The 21,955-nt window shown below is 40.7% G+C and overlaps 1 long non-coding RNA gene across 1 annotated transcript in view; it reads right to left on the bottom strand.

Annotated features, from left to right (window-relative positions):
- Positions 1-1,877: 1,877 nt before the first annotated feature.
- The window catches only part of LOC149872188 (uncharacterized), a 78,609-nt gene continuing 58,531 nt past the window's right edge, over positions 1,878-21,955 (bottom strand). The window contains exons 3-4 of the long non-coding RNA XR_016440592.1: positions 4,073-4,187; positions 1,878-1,925 (exon numbers count right to left, since the gene is read on the bottom strand). This is a non-coding gene — a long non-coding RNA (uncharacterized LOC149872188). The remainder of the gene's footprint in view (positions 1,926-4,072; positions 4,188-21,955) is intronic.

Raw genomic sequence — 21,955 nt, 5'->3', positions numbered from 1 at the left:
CAGTTGCTTGATGTTAGCAATGAACTGTGTTTCATTTTACAATGGCAACCTTTCCCTCTTTCCCTCCTCTCCAGCTCCCTCTGCATCTACAGTGCTAACCTTTGTCATATTATGATTTAGTTTAACTGGAACCATGTCAGGTCTCCCCAGAAAAATCTTCCTATAATTGTAATATGAACCTGAAGGCAGATGCTTTATGGAGAGAAATTCACCTTCCTTGGACACACATCAGCCGCTGTTAGAAGGATATTTGAAATTCCAGAAGCCCCATTTTCATTAATCAATGGGTAAATCAGTCACTAAGCAGTCTTCTATTTTTCAGTGCAACTATATAACACCATGGGAATGATCTAATGTTTACCTTAACTTGTCATCAGGAAAGAAAAGTACAGCTTCTAGGGCCTGATTCAGTGCCCATCGGTGCTATTGCCAAACCTCCCATTGACTTCAATGGATCCAGAATCTGGTTCCTACAGCCTGCATTTCTCTCTTCTGCACTGTCAGGGTCACTTCCCAAGTTAGAAGGTCCCATTTCCTCATTTAAAAAGAACAACATGTACAAGCGAAGTTATTGATTCTTTTTGTTCTGGGTGACAAATAAGCACCAAAAATCCTCATCTTTTATAGAATCCTCTTCCTCTGTTCTACTATTTTGGTCACCTACCTGTCAGCTACTTTGCTGCTGGGCAGCCTGAAAAAGGTATATCTGCAGTTAGCAGGGCAGAGAAGTAAAAACCAACTGTAGTAGGGTATATGAAGACACACTATCCCCTCCCTGAGGCCTACCTAAGTTAGAACAAGCAGTGCAAGTACACACAAGTTTAAAATAATGAAACTTCTCCACTTGCCAGGAGCTAGTGAATTTGATTTTGGCAAGCAGATATTTCCATCCAAATATTCCACCCCCCCAACCCAGTTTCCTCCAAATAGATTCACACAACCCTTCAATCTATTTTTGTTAGAGTTGTTTTAGTACAGAACATTTTTTCTCCGTTTAGATATAAAATGCCTGAGCTTACCTTGAAAAAACGATTAATGGAGTTTTTAAAATATACCACAGATGTTCACCCATAACAGGGAAATAATTTAATATTTTGTGTCCTTTAGCCATTTGATGGCAATTGATTTGGGGTTGGGTGGGGGAGGGGAGAAGGGTGATTAAAGGGTTAATATTCAGATCAGAAATTTGCAAGGCCTGCATAATGGAACTGCCACCCTGATAACAATAGGAATTTTTAACAATATCGAGCCTTGTTAGCAAGAGAGTTACAAGCATTGAGGGCAATCAGTGTGTCTTGTCAGTTTCTTTTTATCTACCATCTCCAACCGCCAAGGAACCGAAATGAAGCACTTTGGAATTATCAATTTCAGCCACATTTGCATAACAAAGCCCCCGAGGAAGAGGCATGATAAATGTGAAGGACCCCTCTTGGAAAAGGAACTGTCAACCGCGCCCCGAAAGATTCTCCGACCGAGCGCATTCTCGGGGATTGTAGTCAGCGAAAATAAAATGAAAGCATTAAAGAAAGTCATTCTCTCAGAGAGAAAAATCTCCCCCTCTGCACAGAGAGAACTGGATGAAATGACATTATGCATATGAAAATGTCCAGAAAGATGTTTGATTTATGTATGCATTAGATGCAAATTCCATTACCGCACGCGCGCTGTTGTGTGATTTGGCTCTGAACACATCACTGCCCTGATCAAATCTGATCTCATTAATTCCGACAAGGAGAGAGAGAGGGAATTGAGAAGAATTTATGGCCTGGACACTTGAAAGAAGTAAATTGTAATTCTGTTTAAAGCTGTAGCGAACCTTTTAAACACCTTTTATTATAGAAAAAAGCACTTACTTTTATAACACTGTTAGAACTTACTTAATCTTGTACTTGGAACTTCTAGTCTTCATTTTAAAAATCTATGACCTTGTTTAGGGAAAAAAGACGGGTGGGGGGGAGAGAGAGAGAGAGAGAGAGAGAATATGCCTGTCTTAGAATGAAATCCAGCAGAAGCATCATAATAATATGATCAAAGAAGACCTATTGACTATCTGAATAATCGTGTGAAAATTCAGTTCCAGTGTTATATGTTTATTTTAAACAATCTTTTAATATCCTCAGATAAAATATCAAACACTTTACAAGTCGTTTTATAGGACTGGATAGACATTTCATGCTTAAAAATGTTATTAATTGTGATCTAGATAAAAATGGCAATGAGCACATGTTTTATAACAATATTCTCAAGCAGTGCAGGGATAAGCATCAACTGAAACTGAGAGGGTTTTTTTTTCTGATACAGACTATTTAAAGACAAAAACCCCACAGCTTTGCTTAAAAAGGAAATATATTTCTATAACAAAAAAAAGCAGATTGTTTCTTACATTAATAAAGATTCTTATCCTTGTTTTGCTCCTGAGAAAGACCTTAATAACTCATTTCCTCCCTTCATGAGAGATAATCACCCTTCATGGGTGAGATATCCTGTATTTACTTGATACCAAGTGTAAAACTGAAATAGTGTCTCAATATGTTATTGCATTGTATAATCAGTGTTCCTCCCCCAACATTCATGAACCCCTAGGGTGTATCATAGCCTAGAATAGTTTCTTTTCTGTTATGCATCTTCCATTGTAGTGAGATATGATGAACACTCTCCCCAATAAGAAAGACAAAAACAAAAAACCCTGGATTCCTAAAATCTTAGCTGACTATCAGGATTTATTTAAAGGGAAATGAAGTGACTTCTTCAGTTTCCCAATGAAGCCTGCAGCTTCCTTTGATAATCTACTCCAGTAGAAGTAATTGTTGAGCAAATATCACCCAAACAGATACAGGAAACTTGTAAGTTACCACATAAACAAATCCAGAACAATAACTTGCAAAGTAAACCACAGTAGAAGCAGGTGAACACATTTTAAGCATCACTCAATTTTTCAGTGGTTGATGATGAATTACGTGCAAAGTGTCATTTCACATTTCCACATGCAGGAAATATGTACGTATTTGCAGTGTGCTTGAATGTGGATATAAACACAGACAATTCAGTGGTCATTTGAAGAGCTACTGGTCAGATTTGGATGCCAAATTCAATCAACAGTGTAGAAAAAGGGGAATTTATTCCTGCTAGGTAGAATTTCAGTCCAAGCCCAGCTGTAGAGTCAGTACTAACTTATATGTAATACACATAGACATGCACACATTATGCCATATACATATCAAATTCTTTTATTTCTGTCTGCATTTATATATGCATGTTTGTATATACAACTCTGTAAAAAAAAAAAAAAAAAAAGAAAACCAGAACATATTTTATATGAATGTAATATAGTGTATGCTTGTAGCTTTGTAATGCTGCAGAAAACACTGGAAGTTTGAGTGTGCTACATGTACTACACTTACATATGCAGAGCACTTTAAGAAATAACTTAGTAACGGTGGTATCTAAAATATTATTACATGAAACATAATGTTTGCCAGACCTAATATATTAAATAAATATTTTCTATTCTGTATAAATCATTCATTCTTTCCATTATTAATGGCATACCTACAAATTGCTAATGTGTGTCAACTCCAAGTAGCGGAAAATTCTGTTATATCAAGGGGGATAACCACAGCAGTTTCTTTACCTCTAGACTTTGAGAAAACTAGCACATTGTGAAGGAGACTGCAATTGCAAAATTTAGCTTGGTGTCTTACATAAGGTTATCTGCCTCCTCCTGCAAACCATTTAGCATCTCAGTGACTGCCTGAGTATTTTTATTAAAATATTCTAACCACCTGTCCATTTGAGTCTGTTTCAGTTACAACCCAAAAATAAAAGCAGTCTTGTACTTTAAAATACAAGGGCCATGAAATAAGATTCTAATATTGGTGGCTAATTAAGCAAATACTGTTCATCCTGTCTCTTTAAAAAAATCTCCCTGTCATCGTCTACCCCTCCTTCCATGCCCTCAAATACATACACAGACACACATACTTTCTTTCAATGAGTGGTTCAGGCTCCATGATTAAGGTCATGCCGTTTGTTCATTACTGGCCTGGCTAATGTGATTGAATTGGAACAATACCTTTGAACTCCTTGGCTCTGATCTGCATACTAATTGACTCTCTTGTCCTTGGCAGTGACCTTGACAGGCTCTCAACCACTCTGGGAATGTCTGACCAGTTTCTAATCAAAAGTTCCTATCAAAAGAACAAAACAAAAATTAGTCATTTATGTAGCTCTTCCTTGTATTCATATTGCCTTATTTACCATTAGAGAAGGAAAAATTGTTACTCCCTAGCTCCCCCTGGATGTTTATTAATATTTAAAAATTACCCTGTCTCTTTAAAGCACTGAAACAATGATAGCATTGTTTTTAAAGAGTTCATTGTTGGAACTCGAAACGCATTTTTACACATATTTTGAGGGAAATTCTTTGTTACACCAGGGATGCATTTAGCTCATGGACCTTGACATCTTCACAAGCGTTCATATGTTAAAAAAAAAAAAATTCTATAACCAAGTTTTTAATAACCCAAGGAAATGACCCAAATTAGTTGACTTTTACAGCGCTAACCATACATCAACAATTTTCAAATGGTTCTACAGCACTGCAAATATTGTAATGACAAAAAAATAAATCTTTATTTAGAAAATGCCAGATTTCAGGTAATGATTGAAAGCTTTTATTTTTAGATCTCTGAGGTTCTTAGAACAACACATTTCTCTGGAGAAGCATGATTTTTATGCAGAAGAGGGTATTAAACACTATACAAATGTTTATGGAAAAAAGCTGTTACACAAAACTACTTTTCTGACTGGAAGTTACAGTTTGACGTGGTTCTTAGTGAAGTGGAGATTTACCTTGTGAGACAAGTTTCAGCATCTGCGAACCCTTTTTATTAAAGAGCACATCTCATGCAGTAATAACCAAACTACTAAAATTAAGTATCCATCACGAAACATGCAGAGAGACAGACAGACAGATAACAGAGAGAGATTTAGCTTTGCAGTATTGCTTAGTAAAGATCAGCTTGATAGAAGTTTTAACATTAAAAAAAATGACATTCATTCTGATTTTAGGCAAACCCTATGAAAGGAGAAAAACAGTAGATACCTTAACCTCATTCATTCTTTTAACAGTACTTTGCACTTCTATAGCACCTTTCATCCAGGGTTCTCAAAGCACTTTAGAGACATTAATGAATTAAGACTCATGATAACCAAGTGAGGTAAGTATTATTATTGCCTATCACTGGTGATCCAAAAAATCTATAAATAGAAGAGCAAGCCACAAAATTTCTGACAAACACATAGTTTACTGTAATTTCCATTTTTACTCTGGTTTGGTAATTAAACCAACTGTTTTGAGAGAAGGTCTCAAAGCATGCAGGAGCTTTATAAGCCAGGGATAAATATGATTTTTTTTAAAAGAAGGAATCTTGGATCATATCTAGGTATTAATCCAGGGTTCCATGGGAGTCAATACAGAGCTGAGATGTTCTGGGAAATTAAGAGCTTTTTGCCATCCAAACTTTCAAATTTGGGCTTCCCATTCAGGCATACTGCAGTAATATGTCACCAAATAAGCCAGCTGGACACGACTGTAATAGAAAGTAACATGTGGGACCGCCCAATTCCTATGACCCCTCCCATACCAGACCCCATAAGAAACTAATAAAGTGCTCTTCACTTCTGCCTCTTGTCTACCTAAAACCATATTAATGAACCCGTGCTTTGCTAGGTTGTTCAGGAAATCAGGAGGTGGAACTAAAAAGGAAGAAGCAAAGCAGGGCAATTGTGGAATTCAACCTCTGCAGTTGCCTGTAGCAACAGATATCGGATGGAACTGCAGGCAGGTAACCTAAGATCGCATTTTGGTTAACAAGTTACACTTGTATGCAGTCAGGTCTAGAAGAGTGGCAGTCTGTGTAGCCACGTACGTAATACAGACCTAATGGTCAGGTTTCTAAAGTATAAAGGTGCCTAAAAAGGTATCTAGCTGTCCAACTCCCATGGATTTGGCTGCTCTTAGTTTGTAGTTTACTCTACAAACAACAAAGATAAGCAGGTCAGATTGACATACAGATTTACATAAAATATCAATCCATCTATACCTATAAATAACACAGTTTATATAAAAATATAACATTTCCTTAGAATCCTAAAACGCATCAAAAGTTATAGAATATAAATATTATGCAACACTGAGGTGGTTAGCCTGATGTCAGGCAGAAGGTAAGGCAGCATGGCACCTTAGAGACTAACTGGGTCAGAGCTTTCACAGGCAACAACCCATTTGGTCTGGTATCAGCCCATCCTACCGTCTGCTGCAGCTACCATTGAAATGCAGCCTCCTCTGTGTTATAATACCCTAGGCCATTCAGCAGCAAGGCAGACTACAAAAGATATGAGAAAAAATAATCCTTTAAACAAAACTGCAAAGCCAATGGGTAGACAGAACACAGTTTCCCTAATTACACAGAATTTATATTGTGGGTCCTTTCAAAGACAACTGGTCAGGGCCCTGGCTTAGTGATTCTTGAAAATAACTAGTATATGCTGCATCACGCTGTCCCCACTTAGTATCATTGCTTACATAACAAACATCACCTAGTGAAAAGGGAAGTGTGCTACCTATAGCACTTCCTGTAGTAACTGGTTTTGTTAAGATATCCTTAATTTGTGTAGTGACCAGACCTACCTACCTCTCTCATGAAATTGAAGAGACATGTGTTTGTGTGACTCCATAATATGTACAAGCCATACCTGGGAACCAAATAAACAGGGGTATCAAACTCATCCAGCCCCACTGGCAGGATTAGGGGCACGGGCCAGTCTGCAGGCTGGATCAGGCCCACAGACCAGTCTTGTGCACCAGAGCCATTGCACAGGGCTGGTCCAGCATGGGCATCACATGCAGCCCCGCACACTGCATAAAGCATGCACAACAGCTCCAGCCCTCTGCTCCATGAAGCATGTCCTGGCCTCAGCAGCACCTGCACCAGACCAGCACTATGTGCTGGATCTGGCACACAGAGCTGATTTAGGGGTCCAAGCTGGACCGGTCTCAGATCCAGCACCATGTGTAGCCACATTCAGCACATGTGTGCACTGGACTGGCTCCGGTGCTGTCTGATGTAGTCATGCACAGGGTCCAGCCCCATATGGCACATGCAGCCTTCATGTTAAATGTAGTGTGCCGGTCCACAGCTGGTGCATGCCACGTGCGATGTGCAGAACTGATCTGAGATCAACAGGCAGCACTGCACACTGGATAAGGTTCTGCAAGAAGGATCCAGCCTACTGGCCTTGTCTTTGACACCCCCTGAGCTGAAAGAAAACCAAAATGAAATATATGATCATTCCCGGTCACTCGATTAGATATAAAGCAGAATATCTAATATTATACTAGAAAGACCTATATACTAGCTAGGAAAAATAAATTCAATTATTAAAAAGTCAAAGAGCTGGATTCATTTCTGCCCAAGCTGATATGCAGTGGCCCAGTTGCAGGGTGACACTGAGAACCTCTTCCATCTCCCTAATTCTGAAGGTTAGCGCTGGCCCTGATACCACTAATTGCTGCTGTGAAGCTCCTCTAACTTACACCACTTATGTAGAGTCTTTAATGGGCACTGTATCAGTGCTGGATAGATTTAGTGAATCTAAATCCCGCCCCCAGCAGGACTCTTCAATCCTTCTACATTACACACTGGATAGAACAGAGATATTGACCCCAAAGTAGCTCAGCTGCCTAACAGAGAGCTTCCTTGCAGCAAAAGAACTCTCTCTTGCGATATTCCAGCTGGGTTACAATCACCTGTGTGGTGCATACACATGACAATCCACACCTTTGCTAATGTAGACTCACTTTAAAATAAAAGTGGCAGCACAAACTAACTATCTTGAAGCATTATACACTGAATTAAGTTTACATGAGGCTTTATAAGCAACCTACATAGTACATGTAGAACAGGGGGTGACAATTACTTCAGGCGGAGGGCCACTTACTGGGTTTTGGCAACCCATCAAGCACCACATAGGTAGCCCTGCCCCTTGACAGGTGCCCCACCCCCTGGTCACTATCTGGGGACCAGAAGTCCCATCCCCTAACCCCTGACCTTTGCTACCAGAAGTCCCTCCCCTTGACCCTGGAATTACTCCTTTCAGTAAGGGGTTTTGCCATCTCTGAACCAGAAAAATACCAAATTGTATTCTAAAAATCGGAAGTGTACTACAACATTCATTAATCTAATTTTAAAAAAATATTTTTGTCCTGATTTACATGTGCTTGTTTACTGTATGTAGAGGTGATAGTGTAATAGCTTAAAATGAAGTCTTACTCTTGTATATTGTTGGAGGGTGTGGGTGGGAGGGTAGGTATAGGCTTGTGGGTATGTGGGGTGTGGGGGAGGGGGTGTGTGTGTGGGATTTGTTGGGGAGGGTGTGGGTGAGTATGGGTTTGTGAGAGGCTGTAAGTGTGTGGGGGGAGGGTGGCTGGGGAAAGTTGTGGATTGGATGGAGGGGGAAGGTTTGCCCACAGCCTGCTCCCTCCACCCTGCCGCAGCAGGCAGAGCCTCCACCAGTACTCTTACAAGCTGGAGCTCCATGTTCCCACTACTCCTGGCCCCGGGGCATTGGCATGGGCCCCATGCTCCCACTCACTGCCCCTTGCCCTATGTCTGCTACTGCTCCCCTTCTCCTGCTGCTTCCTTGCTCCCCCCAGCCTCCATCCATTCCAGCACCATTTCCCAGCTGCTCCTGCAGTCCCAGTGTGGCAGCTGGGAACCACATGGTGCCAGAGTGTAGCAGGCAAGGAAATGGCTGTGGCAGGTGGGGGGAAGGGACACTGAGTGGATGCGCAGAGCCCAGCGACAGCCAGGTGGGAGTGCAGGGTCCCTGCTGGAGCACCGGGGCCAGCACTGGGAGGGCGCAGAGTGGGACAGCAGGAGCATGGGGTCCAGGCTGCCAGGGGTTCTATGGAGCTGGGCTGTGCTGCTCAAGCAGGGAGAGAAGGGAGCCAGCCCGGCTCTACAGATCCCCTGGCAGCCTGGGCCCTGTGCTCCTGTTGCCCTACTCAGGGCCTTGCCAGCACTGGCTCAGGTGCACTAGTGTGGACCCCGTGCTCCCACTCAGCTGTTGCTCCACTCTGTGCGCCTGCTCACGGCCACTTCACCCCACCTACAGCAGCCATTTCCCCCCAACCCTGCCTGCCAGTCTCTGGCACCACGTGGGTCCCAGCTGCAGCACAGGGACTGCAGGAGCTGGCCCAGTCAGCCCTGAGGACTGGGGTGATCACCCACAGTCCTCCCCTGCCTCCCTCCCCCTGTCCTTCTTATCTGTATTTCCCTCAGTGCAGGAAGGCAGGAACAGTCCCAGGCCCAAAGCCTCCAGCAGCCCCTGCTAGGAAGAGACTTCTGGTTGGGGCTTGGGGTGGGGAAGGCTGGAGGGGTGGGTGGGTGGTGGGGCTGGATTTGCTGCTGCAGCTGTTCAGTTTTGTCATCAGGTCTCCCTGGGTCCAACTGCCCCTGGCTCTTGTCATCTTTGACAGGCAGCCAGGGGCAGATAAATATTAATTTTCTAAATTTTTTAGGGGCCCCATGGGCCAGAAAAAATGTCCTGGCCATATTTTGACTACTTCTGATATAGAGCTAAGTTTAAAAAAAGGTTTCTTTGACCTTATGTGGTCTAATAAACACGTAGAAATAATGTAACCCCCCCCCCAAAAAACAACAACAACAAAAAACTCTACCAGACACACTTCTCCCTCTACAGAGAGGGAATGAAGTGGCAAACATGTGAGAGACGTAGTCACGTTACTTATGGCACTACTGGAAGGCTCTCAGATATTACAGTGATAAACGTGGTATAATAACCTATAGAGAATAGAACCGAATAGAATTCATGTGAAAAGCATTAATTATTGATAAGATAAAGGGCAGATAATTACCATACTTCATATCTGCCTACCTGCCTGCTGTGAGGACAGCAAGTCGGTTCCTAACTGTCTAGTCAATAGGATGGTGGGGAGCAGTTTGCTTTTTCAGTTCAGTAGTCAGGTTCTCTTGTTCCTTCCTGGCTGGCATTCTGTCATACACACACTGTATTATTTAAGGTTCCTATTAGAGTCTATTAAAGTCACTGAACGGAGGAACACCCTCCCCCACAGCATATTTAAACAATAATGATCCAATCAAGAAGGTTTAGAGTACACGTGATAACTGAAGTCAAGGGTTTGAGGCAAAGCCAAAGTTGCTTAACCCTCTACCTGGTCATTCAAGAGATGAAGGCAGTTCAAATTATTTGATCTCATTTAAAATTCATACTGATAGGCCTCAATTTAGCAATGCACTTATGCACATGCTTAAATCCAGCTTAAAAAACAAAAGATTTCAGCATGTGCATCAAATGATCAGAGAAGCCCACAAGATCCCAAACACTCTGGATCTGATTGTGCAACATATGTAAGCACATGCTTAATATTCTGCATTACTGTGAAAAGGCCATCTCTCAGATTTATTATTAAACATGCCTTTAAGTACATTGCAGGATTAAGACTACAATTTTTTGCACCTTGCAGGGCAGAAACGAGCTAAGAACATTTTTTAATGTTTTGCTGATTCAGGTTTGCTTTTCCTCTTTATTAGTTTCATTAAGGTTTTGCATCGCCACATTTGTCCATGACTTAGTTTTTTACGGGCTTTTTAAAAATTTCATTCTGTGTTTTAATATTTAATAGCACCATTACATGTAAAGACACTTAGAATTTATGTTTCTCAACATTGTGTTTCCATTACCACTCTAGTAATGACTGCTTATGTTTTTAATTGAATAAATAAGAGTTCTATTATAACATTTACATCTGAAGATTAACAGCAAAGCAGCATGATGACAAAGGGTACAGTTTTATAACTGCCTGGCTTACTTGCCTACCAGGTTCAAGGCAAAGGCCACATGCCAGCGGTAAGCCCCAAAGCAGGAGGAACCAGATCATTCATGACAAAATCCTTTTTCATTAGTAATGTACTTGTTTTCATACCTGCCCAATGTTCACTGTATTGGTGTGACTTTACTACATCTGCAGGTTTTGGTTTTTAGTTGGGAGGTTTTTGTAGGAACTTTTGTTTGAAAATTGATTTGTTCTTCATTTGATTGGGGAAAATCCTGAGACAGATTTTTTTTATTTTAAAAGGGAGGGTTGGTTGGTCAGCTGTGACTGGCTACAAAAAATTAATTTGTTTCTAGTTCCCTGATGGTTGAACGTACCACGTATTGGCTGCAATCTTCCATTTAATCTGTGTGGGCGTTATCCACATGTGGGTGGAGCCTCATTTTCCTTCCTCTCCCATCTAGTTTACATTCCGTCTCCCTTCTCCATTCCATGGTTCTTTCACAGTGTTAGGATGAACTACCTCCCCAAGTATTCTTCAGACTACAACCATATTTGTATGTATTTATGAGATTAAGTGTGTATTGGTAATTTTGATCTGAGTTCCATGCCACAGTATTACATCTTGCTTTTTTACTTTAATTGGAAATCAGTTTCTGGGACCTACTCAGGAATGGAATGGTTTGAATTAAGGAAGCAGTTTGGTAGCAGGCAAAGCAGTAAAGTTTGAATTTGTTTTTACTTGATGGAAAAAGAGATGGCAGGAGAAGAAACTGCAGATAAAAAGCTACAACTAACATTAACACCCAGTTTATGAGATAGGCAGAAAATCTACCTGCCGCTTTTGGGAAAGATGCATCACATCACCCCAGCTCCATTTGAGGAAACAATAATTATTATATTTTTGCTAAACTGAGCTGTCATATTTTATGGAAAAGATATACTGTGTGCAGGCTGCAAGTTTTTTGAGCGTTGAAGAAGTGTGGTTCTCAGCTGCTCACCCTGATACTACACCCAGATACTATTATAATAAACACCTTTAAAAATTCATTTAAAAAAAAAGCTGGTCTGAGCTTTTTGGATATGGTGGGATATGAACCAATTAAATAAATAACAATTTAAAACACATTAAGAATATGGGAAGAGACAGAAATAGAATTAGCGGGGAAGGGCTGACCGAGCACTCTGTCAGTGTCTAGCTGGCTTGGATTACCTATCTTTACTTTTAATGTTGGCATTGCTCTTTCACCAAATGGAGACCCTATGGTTCAGAAATGGAAGGCATTATTTCCCATTGCAGGATATGAAAGTGCAATCTCTGCCCCATTTTCTGCTGCTGGTTCACTAAACTAACCTTCTAGTTTACTAGCCCTCAAACTGGGGATCATTACCTCTGATAGAAAGAAGAGGAATTATGGGTCTGTGCAGACACTGGGGGAGGTAAAGAGGAAGTTAGATCACATTAAAAATGGCCACCCAATCTAACTTAGTTCACCTAGGTAGAGACCTTACACTTAGATACCTTTGTTAGGTTAATATAAGTGCAAACTGTACAGAAGTTCCAGGAAGGTTAGACTGGTCAAAAAAATTGCTGATCTAACTCAACTGTACCTCAGAGATGCACTAAGTTAGATCAAGTATGAGTAGACCAATCTAACTGAATTCCTATACGCATTCCCAGTATAGCCTCAGGCCCTGAGAAAACCAGCTGCTGCTCCCAGCCCCAGGGCTGAACTTTTCCTACCACCTCCTCTCCCCATACTGGGCTATTTTTATCCCCATCATCCCTCCCCCCATCCCAGATGGACAACTTCCCCTCTGTGGACCAGTCAGCCTCCCTCAAGTCCACCAACCCCTTCGATCCTACAAGCTGCTCCCAGTGCTGGTTGTACCAGTATTCATTGGTGCCAGGACCCATCAGAAGTCTGTTGGGGTGGGGGAAGAGCTGGAAGGATTGGGTGGGCTGGCTCACTGTGTGGGTGCTTGTCTGGTAGTGGAAGGGGTCAGGGGGCTAAAAATAACCCTTGGTCCCAGGCGAAAGAGAATCCCCCCGACCATGCCAACTCCTGCCACAAAGCCACCAGCCCCCTGATCCATCCACCCCTCCCTCCACAATCTGGATCAGTGAACAACATTAAACCTGGCCCTGGGAGTGGTTTTGAGGTTCGAGGGAGTTCAGCATCATGGCGGGGGGGGGGCCCTTGGGGGGTGGGTGGATCCAAGAGCCTCTCCAATCCTGCCAACACTCCCCAATCCCTTCAACCCACCCTTTGAACCCCACTAACCTCCCCCCATCACCCCAAGCCCCCTGAGGACCCCACTAGCCTCCCCAATCCCTCAAACACACCCAAACCTCACAAACTCCCCTACATTCCCCACCGCCTTCCCAAGCCCCCCAACCCCCCTGCCCCATGGATCCGTCCAGCTCCCTAATCCCCCCAAGCTCCCTGTGGCTCCTGCTAGCCCCACCATTTCCCCAAGCCCCTCTACTAGCCCCTACCCCACTCACCCCTCCCCCTCCCCCAACTTACCTTAGATCAGGGGCTGTTTTTAACCTGACCTAACTTAGCTGTAATAATGTCTGTATGAAGCCTTTGAGTTCCAAGATGCTGCAGGTTTCAACTGACTAGCTGTATCTGGACAGAAAAGCAGACTGCTATTTTTGCTGAATTTCATTTGCCAGAAAATGGGTGTTGGCAGCTGGCATTATCTGCAACAAAGTACTTAGATCAACTGCTGTGAACATAGCTAAAATGTACACCATGGGTAAAAGGTACAGGGGCCAGTCCAGTCAGATGAACAGAAGGATAAAAATAGAGAGGCTCAGAAAGAGCCATAGCAAGGGGGAAACTGAAAGGATTACAAGGATGTGCAAAGCACTGAAGAGGATGAGGACAATAAGAGAGAAAACAGCAGTGATGGTCCAGTGATGTTTACCAAAAACGCCCCTCCCAATGTGATAAGGGTTGCACAATCTACCCCTATATAATCCACCATTGATATTGAGGGGGAAATTATTTAGGCCAGTTTTGATGTGCAATGATTTCAGGTATTTGCTATACCTAAATTAACTCTGTAATGGGGAAAAATAAGTTTAAGAACCACTAAAGTAAGCTCTTCATGGATTTTCAAAAGAAAGAAACAAGTCATCTTCTCTAAATTAAGAAATTGGAAGTGACTGTCATGATATAAAGAAGGCAACTCCGTGCCCTACATTATCCAGCTGGATAACACTGGACAACACATGAGCCATTTGATTCCTGTCTGTGCTCATTAGGTCTATATTTGAGTATTGTTAAGATAATCATTTGTGCTTTAAAATGATTTAAAAATAAATACTGTCAAAGAAGTCACTTTGTCAAAAGCAAATGCTTTCATGTCAAGCAAAAGATGTTAAATTGTAGGCAATAAAGAATGAAGAAGGAGAAATATAAGAAAAGGGGGAAATCTGGGAGGAGAAATACAATTGTTGTTCTTCACCACCTCATTATTTGTAACCAGTGGTATGTAAACTCCATATTATAATTCAGGATCAATTCAGATGCAAATATCTGAGCCTTAATTGTATATGTGGAAGAAAGAAAACAGTGACAACATTAAAATGTGCTTTCTTTTGCTGTTTCTATGTCCCCCAAAGCAGACATTCAAAGTTTAGGCATTAATGCATCACCTGGGTAGGTTTATAATGAAGTAAATTAATAAATTCCTTTTTATATGTTCTGTGTAAATTGCCAGAAAAGTAAATGTAGCCAGATATCACATATACAGTATTACGCTTAAAAAATGTTAGATGATAAAGAACATACAGAAATGCTGTTGCGTTTCTGAGGCACATTCACATCCTCATTTAGGCCTAAAGCTATTCCTTACACAAATAAAATTCCTACTGAATTCAAATGTAAAGATCAAGTCAGACACACATTTCAGGCTCAGACATACGTGAAGTAGGAGGTAGACATGTAGAAGGAGCAAATACGTTTATTTACATTAACAATAGGGAGAGTAAAGTTCAAGTGTGTCAATTAGAAAAAAAAATCCATTTCTTTTAGACCAATCGTTAAGTTGCTTTTCCATAGAGACAGCTACATTCTGCACAGTTCCATGCAAATATATTATCTCTTTGATGCAATGCATGCATAACTCTCATTATGCTAATTGAAGTTGTGCATGTAGCCAAACGTAAAATTCACAGATCCCACGTGCAAGATCAGATCTCTGAGGGCTTGTCGCGTGGGGAACTGATACAAGGGAATTTGAAGAAACAGAATCCTTTTCTGCAACCCAGCAAGGTACCAGGAACTCATACAGTTGTCTCACTTCATTGCATTCCCTTCCCTCCAGATTTCATGGCCATTCCCACTCAAATCACACGATTCATTCCACAGGCTGCTAACCTGGAAAGGTTCCTATGGACTTTGAGGATCTTTGGATTAACTTTATTTCCTCCCTCCCCATTTTTCTGCAATGCCACTGAATGTGTGGGTGCATGAAAATCAGGTCCACAGTTTGGAGGCCCCCTGTGGAGCTCACCCACATCTTGCCCTTCCGCTTTGTGCCTGAGATTCATTTGGTTTCATTTTAAAACTTAAACTGCCACAGGTGACATATTGCAGTTTCACTCAGAGCAAAGGAAGAAAAGGCTCCTAAATGGATGTCCTCTAATTGAAAGTATCTAATATCATTTATTAGGGAGTTTGGATATATAAGCTGCAGGTAAAAATAGTTTGAGGGGGTTTTTGTGTAATTGTGTAATGTAGGAAAAATATAAACATTAAAGATTAGATTATGCCTCGGAGGCTCAGTCACAGCATTTGTAAGGGAGAAGCATACAAATGTGATATTGCCTCAGAAGGATCTCCTGAAGGCGATATATCGAAGGAATGCCTCCTGAAGTTCTGGGGGCACTACAGACATAAGTATGCAGGAGATTGGGCTACAACCCCACCCCATCCCACCTCATTTGAGAGAACTCCCTGACAGAAGGACTGCAATTATTCTTAACCACAGAACTGAAATACAAAGAGAGGCTTTTTATATTCCCTTTGCACCTACAGGCCAGACAAAATCTTGCCAGTAGCACCTCTGGAAAACACTCATGTTTTTATAACCATCTGACAGCGCACAAGTTACAAGCATACTTGCTGCAACTCATCATTGAACTGACACACATCTAACATGGGCAGAAAAAATATTGATGTAGATAAAAGCCTATGAGAACACAATGTATCCCTCAGCAGCATGATGAAAAGCAGCATACGTCCAAACGTGCGGAAGATTGTATAACTGAACTATTTTGTCACTTCCCACATGTATCAGGTGCTTTTAACAAAGAAAAGAGGTAAAAAAAAAGTTTCTGACTTTCGTTAACCTTCTCTTGTAGTTCAGGTTATTTCTTTAATGCATTTATCTGCTTTAAAATTGTCTCCTTAGCCTCTCAAGGGAAACCAATATAATACACCATCACATTTCTCACAGGAGAAAAAAGAACACTTACTCTTAATAGGTGGCAATTTTGCCAGATGTTATTGACATAGTAAGTGCGAAATCTCAGTGATACTAAATGCAAAGTGCAGCAGATTAAAGAACAATGGAACCAAGTGCAAAATGAAGTTTCAAAAGCAGCAGTGTCAAAGTCAGAGAAAGTGTGAAAAAATTACATTTTAACAACACTATTAAGAACGAGTTTACTAATTACTGTAACTGGCACAAATTTAAAAGTACATTCCTTAGACTGAAAAGTTTTTAAAGTGTTACATTTTTTTCTTGTCAGCATTTCTTTTTTCTTTATGCACGGTAGCAGAGACATAACACTGCTGCTACTAAAACAATGACAGTTCAGGCTTTTTAACTTCCCATTCTTAACCCTTTCATAATGCATAATACCTCTGCAAATCCTGCTTATTTAGAGAGTGCAGTGAACTACAGAAAATGCTCTGATAACTAATACCGACACAATTTAAAATAAAGACTGCAGAATTGATTCAGTCATGCTTTACACATTCTCCCACTAACAATAATGGAATTCATACACTAAGAATGACTTCTTATTAAAAGTTCAGCAAAATCCTGGTTTTCTATTACCAAAAAATCTATATATTGTGCACAGTTTCCTCATATTCAATTATCCACCAAAACTTAATAATAAAATACTCTGGTCAAGATGCTCAGCAGCTGTAAATCAGCAAAGCTCTGTTGATTTCAATGTCACTACACCAATTTGCATCAAATGGTCATTTGGCCTTTTATTTGCATTCTTCAGATTGTACCAATAAATACATAGCCAGTCTCTTAGCTGGCATAAATTGGCATAGCTGTGCTGAAGTCAGTGGAATTACGCTGCTTTATACCAGCCGCAATTCTGGCCCACAGTACTGATACTCCACTGGACCCTCTCTACAATGAGACAACAGCCAATGACAACTCAGTTAAGATTTGTAGTTCTGGGAAAGACCTAACTGTGTCATATGATTAGGTTATGTAGAAGGCAGGATAGATTTGCATTTTATAGATCAACCAACAGTCTATAAGGGGCAAAGCTACCTTGCTCTCTACTTGACTTCAGACTAACACAACTAACTAGGTTATCCCTACACTAATATTTTAATCATATTCCAACCAAAGTCTCTTGTTTTATTCTGCCTAGTAAATACAGGACACTCTCCATAACAGAGTATAGGTCTCACTCTTCTCTTTTATTGTCACCTTGAACATAATTGTTGCTTGATCAAAGAAAGGAACCCAGCTTGTCAATGCTATCCCCTCTCCTCAGCTACACCTGCACTCCAACCAGAGACTCGAACGCAGCATGGATGGACATGCCAGAGACAGGGTTCGTGTAACTAGCCTGATTACCAGCAGCAGTGAAGCTGCAGTGCCATGACCTTAAGTTGCCTCAGTACCTAGGGGTCCTTGGACAGCCTGTTCTGAAGCCTGTCCCTCTGCAGACTGGCTGCTCTTGGTACCGGAGCCAGCTACTGATCACAGCTAGTTTGGGTATGTTCACGCTTTCTGCAATTATGCTTCCAAATGTGGTTTAGACAGAGGCTTAGTGGGTAACTTTGATCTTTTATTATCTTCCACAAAAGTGCTTAATTTAAAATCCATTTGTGACTAAAAGTAGCAAAGCATCAAAGCCTATTAAAATACTACCAGCTTCTTCTCCACGCTAGTGGAAAGTTGACTTTACATGGGATGCAAGTAGCCTGCACTAATTATGATTCCATTAGTGGTAGTTCTCCTGAGCATATCAATGGCTACCCTTTTCATGGGAAATCTGATATTATGCAGCTGAATACATCTTCACAGCTTTCTTGGGACACTTTTCTTTAAAGTGCATTTATCATAGTCATCTATCACCACTTTTCCACCTCATGACTGCGCTTGACTCAATCAAATAATTTGTGAACTAGAAATAAAATTGGTTCAACTTCAAAAATCGTGTATTGCAGAATTTGATGCAGGGCCTAAGGTCTAGCCCTGGAAGGAAGAAACGAAATTGTACTGTAGATGACTCATTTGCCAAAGGACCTAATTCTTGCTAATAAACAAAACACAGTGCATTTTAAGTGATACCTACTGGATGACCATGCTTGCATAAAGTGAGCTACTGAGTTTTTTTCTTCTCTTTTTGGCACAGAAATGTACTTTATAATACCCTAACGATACAAACACCCAGGTAATGTGAGGCTCCTTAGTCCAGTCATTCAGTTAAGCTCACTCAGTTTAATACTGCTGGCATTAATGATTCCTCCGTGGCAGATTTACATAAAAAATTTCCTTTCACTGCCAGTTATAAAGGCCTGTCTGCTCCATCCTATTCATGTAAGGTCACATTCATAGAAGGCTCTTTTCACTGATTTCAGCCAGCTCACATTAATAGTGAGCTATACTGATGATGCATATCCATTTCCCAGCAAGTCTGATGTAACTTTTCAGTGTTGCATGCCAAGTCTTTAGTAACCAGTAGTCATTGGTTCCATTGGATTAGATAGAGCCTATACACATTTCATGGCTGGAAAGTGGACTGCAGAAATCTTAGCGTTGCTGCTACTATTCTGACTTAATGTCCCTGCCCCTCACTGCTAGCAGCCCATACTTGCCTTCATTATTACCCTCAGATTACAAAGCAGCAATCTGGTATGAAAATATTTGCTGTCTTGCCTGACATTGTTGTATAATCTTTATGTTCTGTAGGGTCTAGAGCCCCTAGTCAGGATTGGGTTCTCTTGTGGAAATACACTGATTCTTCTGCCTAAACGAGCTGTTGCCACCTGGGAGTCTGGATGGAGACATGCAGTATGCAGAAGGGGGATGGACTGCGCTAAGTAAAAGCAGCCCTTGAGTTTAGAGGCATGGGTACTCTTTCAAGGCCTGTCAATAATTTATAGCATGATCTCAGGCAAGTCACTTCACTTCTTAGCAATTCTGTTTCCACATCTGTAACTGGAGAAGATGTGAAAATTTCTATGCTCTGAAATGCTTTGAGACCAATTGTTAAAAGGGACTGGGAGGGTTCTGCTATCGTTAAATTCATGTTAATGTTTTGGTAAGAATCGATGACCTGCTCCATCAGCTGGGTCAAGGGTTATATCTGTGAACCCTCCCTCTATTTCACTATCCTTCAGGTTGCTGAGCAGTTTTATTTACAGTAGAATATTTCACCAGAAGATCATCTTCTGCCCAATGCAGTTTGTTTTTAACTAGTTGAAAAGTAGAGGAGACTATTTTTACTATTCCATACCCCATTTATAAAAGTTTTTGATGAAATATTTCTAACTGTTTCTAATGCTGAGCAATGATGATACGAGGTCTATGTCATATCTTGATACTTTTGTCTTGACGTCTTTGTTCTAAAAGAAAGTTCTCTGTGTAGGACTTTATATCTACACTCAACGATAATGACTGACTTGGGTTGGGGGGGTGGTGATATCCCTGAAAAACTACCATTAGAATCAGATGTTCTGCCTCCTCATTCTAGATCAGCAACAATAGCCTTCACAACTCCCTCTCCTGTATCTCCTTCTGTAGTTTTCACCTACTGAGTCTTCCAGTTCTCTAGAGGAGCCTCATCAGAGCGATATAAACCTTAGCTATATATTTTTTACCTCCTGCTAAACTGTTAATGGAACTCTTTGATCTCTCACTAAACTATACTGGACTTCCCTAAGATAATGTTTAATCTTTTGCTAGACTTACAGGTATTCTGTAAGTCAATAAAACTGCCTTTTAAAGTTACAACTCAGTAAAGAGTCATCTCTCTATTAAGCATTTTGTCTGAGGACACTATATGAATTTTTTTTTTATAATATCCAGGTTATATTCTTTCATCTCATCACACTTGTCATGGAACAACTTCTGAAAGCACTTTTGGGACATTCAAGGTCAAAAAGTGAATTTGTGTCTTTTTTGGTAACTGCTAGGATGCTGTTGAAATGATCATGGTGTTTCTCTTGGTTTATGGCTAGGCTAGAAAATACAACAGTCATTTTAATAAAGTGAAAATACAGTTAGAGAGGTCAATACACCTAAAATGTACAAGAATGCAGCCTTAAACACAACTTTCTAAACAGTGGGCATGTGAGAGAGTGCTAGATCCTAATCCAACTTGACTATATTGGGGTGGAAATGACCTACCCCTGAAATGGGATCTATTTTCCAGTTTCTAGAGTGTCAAAACATTACTGTAACAAAACCTGGTGTGATGTTGACTCCAAATAGTAGATACTGTAAATGAAGCAAGAGCTCGTTTCAATAATTTTCTATAATTTGATGCTGAAAACATGCAATGCCTTGTGAGCATTGCAGGTATGGGTGCTTTTGAACCCCAAACTCAAACTGTGGTCTAAACCTGAGCCAAATCTGAATGCTGCCTCCTAAATCAGTTGCTACTAACCAGAAACTTTGAGCTACACAACCCTCATTGTACCGCTGCTTAGAAAAACAATGAACATCCCTCACTAATACACTTATGATTATATAGTTTTTAATTATATTCACCTGACACCAGCTATATGCTGTCAGAAGTGAACCAGAATCCAAGTTAAAACTGAACAACATTTTTTGTACAGTCCAATTCCAAAGTTTGTCCCTGTTTAAGGTTGAGATGTTACATTATTAACCTTTGTGCTAATTACACTGTGGCCAAGAATCAACTAAATCACTGAAGATTTAATCATCACAATACCTAATCTGATTTTTCTCTCCCCTTTATTTTATGCTCATTTCACATTCCCATTCCCACCACTGGCTGAATGTGCTGCTTTCATACAGTGTGCTCTGCCCCCACCCCATAAACCTGAAAGGGTAAAAAAGGAGGAGCAATAACAGAAGGTTTGCCTCGTATAGTCTGTTCAAATAATCAACCACACTTGCTTATTCACATGGGTTAGACATCTAAACTCAGGATGACCTTGGTACGTCCAGGCTAACACAAGGAGGCAGGATTATTCCAGCCTGCAGAGAACTCCAAAAGAAATTGTTTTAAGGTTCCATTTTTAGACCAGTTTTGAAATTAGTGTACAGCTGCATTTGATCATACATGGAGCAAAGCAGAACATTTCTGCATCTTGCCAGCATGATATGAGGCGATTAATATACGCTAGTAAAAGAGTGTTGCTTTCATGATTATTAGGCTTGTATATCTTTTACAGTCATTACAGCCTTTACAGATACCAAGTGAAACCTTCCAATATATTTTTTCCTCCTGAATTTGCATGAAATTGGTGCTTTTTCCTAGAACTCCCCATGAAATTAGCACTTTTCTCTGAAAGGTCCCATGAAATTACAAAGACTTTATAGTTCTGTTTTTGCTGCAGTCTTGTTTATGTGTATTACTGCAACAAGTTGCTTTGAACACCTCTTTTTATCAGTACACACACTGACTGATATTTTCAGTGCCGGGCCATAGTTAAGATTCAGATTTGCTACCTATTGTAGGCCTGATTTGGGCAGCTGCTCAGAAATCTGCTTAAAGGTCATTTGCAGTTTAAATTTTGTATGAGATGCAGGTGAAGCGAGACTAAATTTGAGACAGAAAAGGGTGTAAGTGGGAACGCTTCAAATGGCATTTTAGGGAAG

This window comes from Crocodylus siamensis, chromosome 2 (genome assembly GCF_052110815.1).
Source record: "Crocodylus siamensis isolate JL-2025a chromosome 2, ASM5211081v1, whole genome shotgun sequence".
Classification (NCBI taxonomy): Eukaryota; Metazoa; Chordata; order Crocodylia; family Crocodylidae; genus Crocodylus; species Crocodylus siamensis.
This window is presented reverse-complemented; position numbering and strand designations above follow the sequence as displayed.